General features: G+C 43.8%; 1 long non-coding RNA gene across 1 annotated transcript; it reads left to right on the forward strand.

Annotated features, from left to right (window-relative positions):
• Positions 1-2372: 2372 nt before the first annotated feature.
• On the forward strand, positions 2373-5514 carry LOC123160220 (uncharacterized). The gene is made up of 5 exons (XR_006480052.1): positions 2373-2853; positions 3725-3768; positions 3900-3973; positions 5103-5222; positions 5387-5514. It is a non-coding gene; the product is annotated as an uncharacterized lncRNA (long non-coding RNA).
• The last annotated feature ends 2237 nt before the right edge of the window (positions 5515-7751 follow it).

The following is a 7751-nucleotide window of genomic DNA, read 5'->3' on the forward strand; positions in this document are numbered from 1 at the left end:
CATTAGTCACATTGCTTGCAAGGCTTATAGTGATGTGCATTACCGAGAGGGCCCAGAGATACCTCTCCGACAATCGGAGTGACAAATCCTAATCTCGAAATACGCCAACTCAACAAGTACCTTCGGAGACACCTGTAGAGCTCCTTTACAATCACCCAGTTACGTTGTGACGTTTGGTAGCACACAAAGTGTTTCTCCGGTAAACGGGAGTTGCATAATCTCATAGTCATAGGAACATGTATAAGTCATGAAGAAAGCAATAGCAACATACTAAACGATCAAGTGCTAAGCTAACGGAATGGTTCAAGTCAATCACATCATTCTCCTAATGATGTGATCCCGTTAATCAAATGACAACTTATGTCTATGGTTAGGAAACTTAACCATCTTTGATTCAACGAGCTAGTGAAGTAGAGGCATACTAGTGACATTATGTTTTTCTATGTATTCACACATGTACTAAGTTTCCGGTTAATACAATTCTAGCATGAATAATAAACATTTATCATGAAATAAGGAAATAAACAATAACTTTATTATTGCCTCTAGGGCATATTTCCTTCAAGATCGTGGGAGCCAAATCCAGCACATCACGTGAGACGCGTGGCTTGCAACCAAGGCGGCGAACGCGAGCGTGAGAATCCGCAGGCTGAACCATATCATTTCCCCTCTTTTATTTGTTGAACTGCATTATTTTCTTATGTAATTGTACTTTCAAATCATCGAGTCATCTACACAATCCTAAGAAATCTATCACCACCCTCCTCAGGTCCTTCCTTAAGGCCAACTCCAACACATACCTCCAAATGGTTCAGTTGCGTCTGTCTGGGCCCAAACGGGCAGACGAGCCGTCCCAACGTGCATCCTCGTCCTCAAATTGTGTCTTTTTTTTGTCCGACTCGACCCCTTCCAGACGCATAGTTGAGCGAGCTTTGCGGTCGTGCGAACAAGGAACGGACGGGCACACGGCGTCTCGGTGTCCGCCTCGGGCCCACGTGTCGGTCGTCCAACCACCTCCCACTGACCCTAGTCAATGCGCACTAGTGGTTGGGCCCGCAAGTCAGCCACCTAGACGACCCGTGGCCACATCCTTTTTTATGGGGAAGTCGTGGACTTCCGCTTCCCCGTCCCCATCCACTTCCCACCATTGCCCCCTCCATCGGAGACATCAAACCCTAGCCACTGTCCACCTCGCTCCCCGCTGGCCATGGGCTTCTGGAAGTGGCACCCCGGCAAGAAGTGCAAGCATGACCACGAGCAGGGTCATCGTCCGCCTCGTCTGGAAGCGCGGCCAGCCACTCCACCTCGCAAGCATCCTTCTCCATCTCCCCTCTGGCAGTCGCGCCACGCTTTCGGCCCTACTTCAAGGTCGAAGTCTGCCGCCGATACTGGGAGACCGGCACCCCGTTGCCGTGGTCAGATGTCCACCTCCCAAATGGGTGGCACAGCAAGCGCCCGACCCATTCTGGGGGCCGCCGCCCCACCTCTGGACGCCCCCACCCTACGTTGACCTGACGAGCGACGACGAGGAAGGTGACGCTTGAAGATAGTGGCGGCGGCGACGGCTTCTGCGGCACACGGGGCGACCACATTATCTTTTTTAAGTTTTTTTATTTCATCTTAAGTATTGTGCATGGACCATGACAACGATGGACTGTTTAGTTAAGTTATTTATATGTTTTAAGCATGCCTTTTTGTTTTTCCATGCCTTTTTGATTTTTTTAAGTCTAACGGACGAGTTGGAGACGTGGTCGCGCGTTGGGAGCCTCTACAATGGCCGGCCCAAACCGGACATGGGCGTCCCCCGGATCAAACAGAACTCCGTTTGGAGTCGCGTGTTGGATTTGGCCTAACACTCTGTCCTTTCCTGATCAATTATCTGTGACATCAAGGCGATTTGTGAAGCCCCGTCGTCTGTGTCCTTCATGCATGTTCGTTGGCACCGTGTTGTCTTAGCTCATGTTCTTGCTAGGTCTAGTTTGAGCTCTTTGAGCCTTTGTGTTTATCACTCTGCCGGATTGCATCCGGGAGACTCTCTGTAATATGTTCCTTGATTAATCTATCTACTACCACTATAAAAGAAAGAGAGGGGCAGATCCAAACAATCAGGCGCGTCCATAGACAAAATCCGATGATCTGTAATCGTTCCGTGTTTAACCCAACAAGCCACGCAATTAAGCCACCCGCGCCCCCGTTCAAAAACAAAAACCGTTCGCACGACCTCTCGCCTCGCCCGCACGACCTCTCGCCCCCTCCTCCTCCCGCGCAGTTCGCTGTCGCACCGTCGCGTCGTTCGCTGCGTGAGCCGCCCGCCACAGGTTGCCGCCCGTCGTGCCCCGCGGGAGCCATTCGCCGCAGCGCCGTCGCGCTATTCGCCGCGTGAGCCGCCCGCCGCGGGTCGCCACCCGTCGCGCGCCGCGGGAGCCGCCCGCCGCAGGTCGCCGCCCCGCCGGCGCGCCATTCACCGCCCGTCGCGCCCCGCGGGAGCCGCCACAGGTCGTCGTCGCGCTGTTCGCCGCCCGCCGCCCATACAAGATCCAGGCATCCAACCCTTTCTCCACGAACCCACTCCAGATTGCTCCATTCATTCCGTCAGATTGCTCCACTGATTGTGCCTTCCTTCTGCTTCAGCCGTCACCAGGTGTGTGTTAAGGGAGGACCGGACACGCGTGTGCCAGGGAGGAGGATACCACCACGCTCTTCGAAGATGTGCGGAGTTGTCGTGCCTCAACGGTCACCGTAGCTGCCTTCGAGGAGGATTTGTGCCTGCATCTTAATGTTCGCCAAGCCCATTACATCGCTGGTGCGGGACACACAACAAAACAAATCTGAACCTCAGCGACATATTTGCTGGTAAAGTCCTCTCCCTCTTATATCTCGGTAGGATGCATTCTTTAACGATTTATTTGCTGGGGTTTGTTAAGAAATTCCAAAGATTTCAGAATCTGTTTGGTTGTGTGGTTCACAGTCCCTGGGTGAACAAACTTGTGAGTTTGGTTGTTGGTAGCTTAATTATTTGGTCTTCTATCTAATAGACAGATGTCGAGTATAAAATTTGAATCCAACTCTAATTGAGAAGACTTGATTTTTTTTAATCCTGTTGATGGATGGCCTACTATTTCAACCTTTGAAATATTGCTGAATTTGTAACCTGTCAGATCAGGGTAGTTACAACCTATGAAATCTTCTTGAACGTTTGAACCTATGGGATTGGGGTAGCCAATTTTGTATCGTTGATACGATGGCTACATAAACAATTCAGCAAGTTACATCTGCTTCATCGGGTTGATGCTTCATGCTCAGCAAGTTTCCTTTCCCTTGAGTCGTTTTGCCTCGGTCGGTTTGTTCTTGTGCAGACAGATGTGTAGACCACATCTTGTAGACGGCTGATATGGATTATGCTCCACCCCTCCATGACTTCACTCGAGTTAATTCCGCGCGATGCGACTGACACAAAACTATCCTCGGTATCCACAAAGATCACCCTGGGTGATGGCCTTCCTAATATTTATTTATTTTCATTTTTCTTATGCTTATGGCTATAAGTTAACTCCAAATATGAGGTCTGTTCCTCAAGAGATTCATTTGTTGTATCAGAACGATTGCAATAATCCCCATGGTTAAGTAATGAATTCTCTTTTTTTGCAAAAAAAACTCCAAATAAGTTTTTTTTTAAATATGGCACGAAATTCTGATTACATCATGGTGATATTTTTTCTTGTAGGGAGAGAAGGAGGATAAAAAGTGCAGGTCCTCTTCACAGGATAGGTACAGACTTGACTAAGCGATTACTGTTGCTGCGGTTCATCTACATTCATTTTGGACATTGATTCTTGATTTACCCTTATTATTACCATATGCTAACTTAACCATCTCCATCTCTCATGTTAATTCTGAAGACCTTTTATGTGTCATGTCGACAAGGGTGTCTTTGATAAGATATCCAAGCAGGCTGCATGTGAGGTGAATCAAGGTAACTACATGATGTAGTGAAGTATAAACTCCTCTCCCTGTGAATTTTATGCCAGCTGGGCTTCATTTTAATGCTTGAGTCCTAATATTTCATTTCTCCAAGCTTTTGAGTTCTAATACTGTTCTGTATTCTGAGGTCTTGAACATTTGCCTGCACAACAATGATCTATAATAATTCCCTTCTAAGCCTAGAGATAGTTGTACACATCATTTATTCAATCCTAAATTACTCTATGCTCTGAATTACTCCCGTGGTGCATTTTATGTCCCCCTTACATCTATATCTATGTCTTCTTACTCATATACATGCTTTCCCATGTAATCATCCTTAACAAATGTCATGTTCAATCTGTAACTACTTATCAGGGTATTTTCTGATTTTTTTATGTTGCCGCTTACTGATCTTACGACTTGGAGAGGAGAAGCCAAGTAGCAGCAATCATGCAGCTGTGTCATGCAAACAAACTGAGACTGCAGAAAGTCACTGATTGTACAAAACCAGAAAAACAAATTGCAGCGCAAGCATGCAAAGAGACAATTGCGCAAATCAAACACATATTCAAGTAATAAGTCAGTGAGAGGCTTTATATTAGGCGGTGTACTGCAACAAGGTGCCTCCCTCCATCATCATTCCATTCTTCTCCTGTTCCCTATCTGTCAGCTGCACCTACAACCGGTGCCCCACTCTAGCTCGACAATTGACAATGGCTACGTACATCTGTTGTGGTCGGCAGCGAGGCAAGCCCTCCTTTAAACCATGTATGTTGATTTCAAATAGTAGAACTAATTCATACTTTGAAGTAATCAGGCTTCCATGGACGTTGATTTCCATTAAACAGTATTTTGCGAACTTCTTGTTCTCTGCAAATTTTGGATGCCACCGGTCAGTGTGACGCCCAAACCTTTGAGTGGCGTGTATGGACTTTGGATTGTTTACACTTTACAGCCTGGTGGCAAGTCTTTTTCTAATTGAGACAATTATTTAGGTGCTAAATCAAACAACATGTCTATAGGTTCGTTGAAATTCCCTAGACGAGTTACTTTCTGAATTCTGACTCTGAGTAGCCGACTCATACTTATTTTTGCGCCTTTAGTTGATTTGCTTTAGTGTGTTTGGTCTTTCTATTCAGGATCCCAGTCTGGAAAACTAGATGGTGTACGGATTCAGAGATGAACATGACGAACGATAGAAGGTCGATTTGGATTATTCTTGGTCCATAACTATCAATTATTCCACTGCCACACAACTGGTATTCCACTTATCCTTCCTTCCAATTTTTATTTGCAAATTTGTGATGTTTATGGTACCGTTTCAGTGGTTGATTGAAGTAGTGAGGATATTCTGACTATGATGAATTAACAAAAAATGTATTTATGCTGAACTAATCAATTTTTTATATTAAAATCCTTGCAGTGTTTGTGCTGGCAGGGAGAGAAGGAGAAGTAAGGTGTTGTGGGCAGGGACTGGCTGTGGGTACAAGTAAGAAGGCCAGATATGAGATGGGGGAAAGGATGCATGCAGGAGAAGAGAACAGACTGCAACGGAAGGCAGTTTGAGATGTAGCAGTGGACGCCTCTTCCATGATATTCAGGTTGGTGTAAGACTGCTCGCCTTAGATGCAATTGACTGGACATTCGGAGCTAGCTCTAGACAGGATAATTTAGATTGATGAACTATTTTGTGGTAGCAATCTGCGTGTTCAGTGATGCCGCACACGTCCTCTCATCCCGTCACCAACGGCCTGGATGTGGCAGCTGCCGTCAACATCCCAACCGTCACCAGCACCACATGTTGAATGACATTGGCATCGTGTCACCGGGGCAGCAGCTCAACACCAGCATTATTCTGGTAATGCAAGTCCCGTTCCATCTCCTCTGTTTGCAGTCATTGTTCCAATATTACTGGAGATAAAATCCATTCTAGCTATCCTTGCTGAAGATCATTTGGTGGTGTTTGATCTAGACCAAAAATTTATTTCATGTTGTTTTCAGTAATTATGATCAGCTCAGTCGTAAGATATAGAGAGATCAATCACATCCGATCTTCGATTTAATGTAAATTAGATGCTTTCCTGAACCGCGGGTTGCCTGTTTCATGAACAGTACTGCCATTTTAAAAATCTAGGGCCTAGACTTGATGACAACATTATTATTTATACCGTTGTACTGGGCCATTTGTTAGCAGCAGACAATTATATGCCAATCTTTATAAAGTTGAGAGACTAAATTCCAGTGACAAAAAGCCTTGTCATACTGGCAGTTATTTTCCAATGAATGTCTGCATATCATTCACTTGTCTTGATGTCTGTCTATAATAAAGTTGGCATGGACCTTCTGTTCAAAATAAAGCATGCTTGGTTTTTGGAGTTGCATCCATCAGCTAACCTTAGAGGAATTCATATATCCACCACGCCGGTGCTTGTTTTGCACAATCTTATACATTAGGACTTTATACTCCTTCACAAAAAACACCCTGGCAAAATATCCGTATGCTACTTTGCCTCATTTCATAAGTGTAGTTTTGGTCACGTATGTTGGAAATATATGCTTGTTCTGCGGTGATGAATCAGAATCAGAATGGAAAATCTGAAAGGAAGTGATTATTTGTTCATGTGTTGATATAGTGATTCTGTTTGAACTTGAAGGATAAATATGATGGAGCCTTTTTTTATTAAAGCTTGTTTTCCCTTGGAATTATTGTTGTAAATACTATATTTGTGGGTGTGCAGTTTGTGATTGTCTATTCATGATATTTAGATAGATCGGATTCGTTCCTTTATAGCATACATGGACTTGAATTATTTTGTCATTGATGAATATGCATAATGTACTTTAATTTGTTGAGATTTCAAATGAGGTCGTAGGAATCAAAATGGAACTCTCATGTGGCTGATATCGGTTTTATATTATATTTTTAGATGAAATTTCTATATTTACTTATCTCAAGATATATTTGATTTCATTTTTGTCTCTTGAGACAAGGAGCGAGCAAAACTGTTGATTTTGCAGAGAACAATTGTCACTGAATTGCTTTCAAGGCGGATGTTCCATAGACAAACAAGTATGCAATCAACACTGCATGATTTCAACTGGTTTCCAATGTACGTAGCATGTCTATCTGGTTATTTTGCTTTTTGGTTTGTGCACTCATGGAACGAGAAAGAATTGAACCAACCAATTTGCAGGGTGAATATTTAATATTTCATTTTTTATTCTACCTCATGAAAACTCTAAGATAATGACCTGTGGTTCTCCTAAAGTATAGTTGTGAGATAAGAATTTTGGTGCATCTAATCAACTACACTGAGAATGAAGCCGCATACAACATGCACCCCTTATGTTGTACAAGAACTGGTTAGTGTATTAAGACATACTAAGGTAATCAGGTGTCTTCACTCCATGCATATGATACTAAATTGTAGTGTTGCTTGAAAATCATTTAAATTATAGGTTGATTGTCATATTTTTAGTGTAATTATAATATCTTTAGAATTTGCATTTTTGGTTGTAACATCAGTCGAGGCGTGAATTGCTTGTGCACGCTTACTATATTCCTTGTGTATGAAGCTGCAATTGAAATATATACGCTATAGCATGTATGTGAGCTTACATTATTTGTCTTATAATTGCTGATTATGATTAGAAATAACATGTAGCATGGAAAGAAGGAACGACATGAGCTAAAAGATGCAGAAAAAGAGGATTAGGCCCGCAGATTGTTGTCAAGGAGAACATTGAGCTATGAGGGTGTTTTTTTGGGCAACACCGGCGATGGTCTC

Source organism: Triticum aestivum, chromosome 7B (assembly GCF_018294505.1).
Source record: "Triticum aestivum cultivar Chinese Spring chromosome 7B, IWGSC CS RefSeq v2.1, whole genome shotgun sequence".
Lineage (NCBI taxonomy): Eukaryota > Viridiplantae > Streptophyta > Magnoliopsida > Poales > Poaceae > Triticum > Triticum aestivum.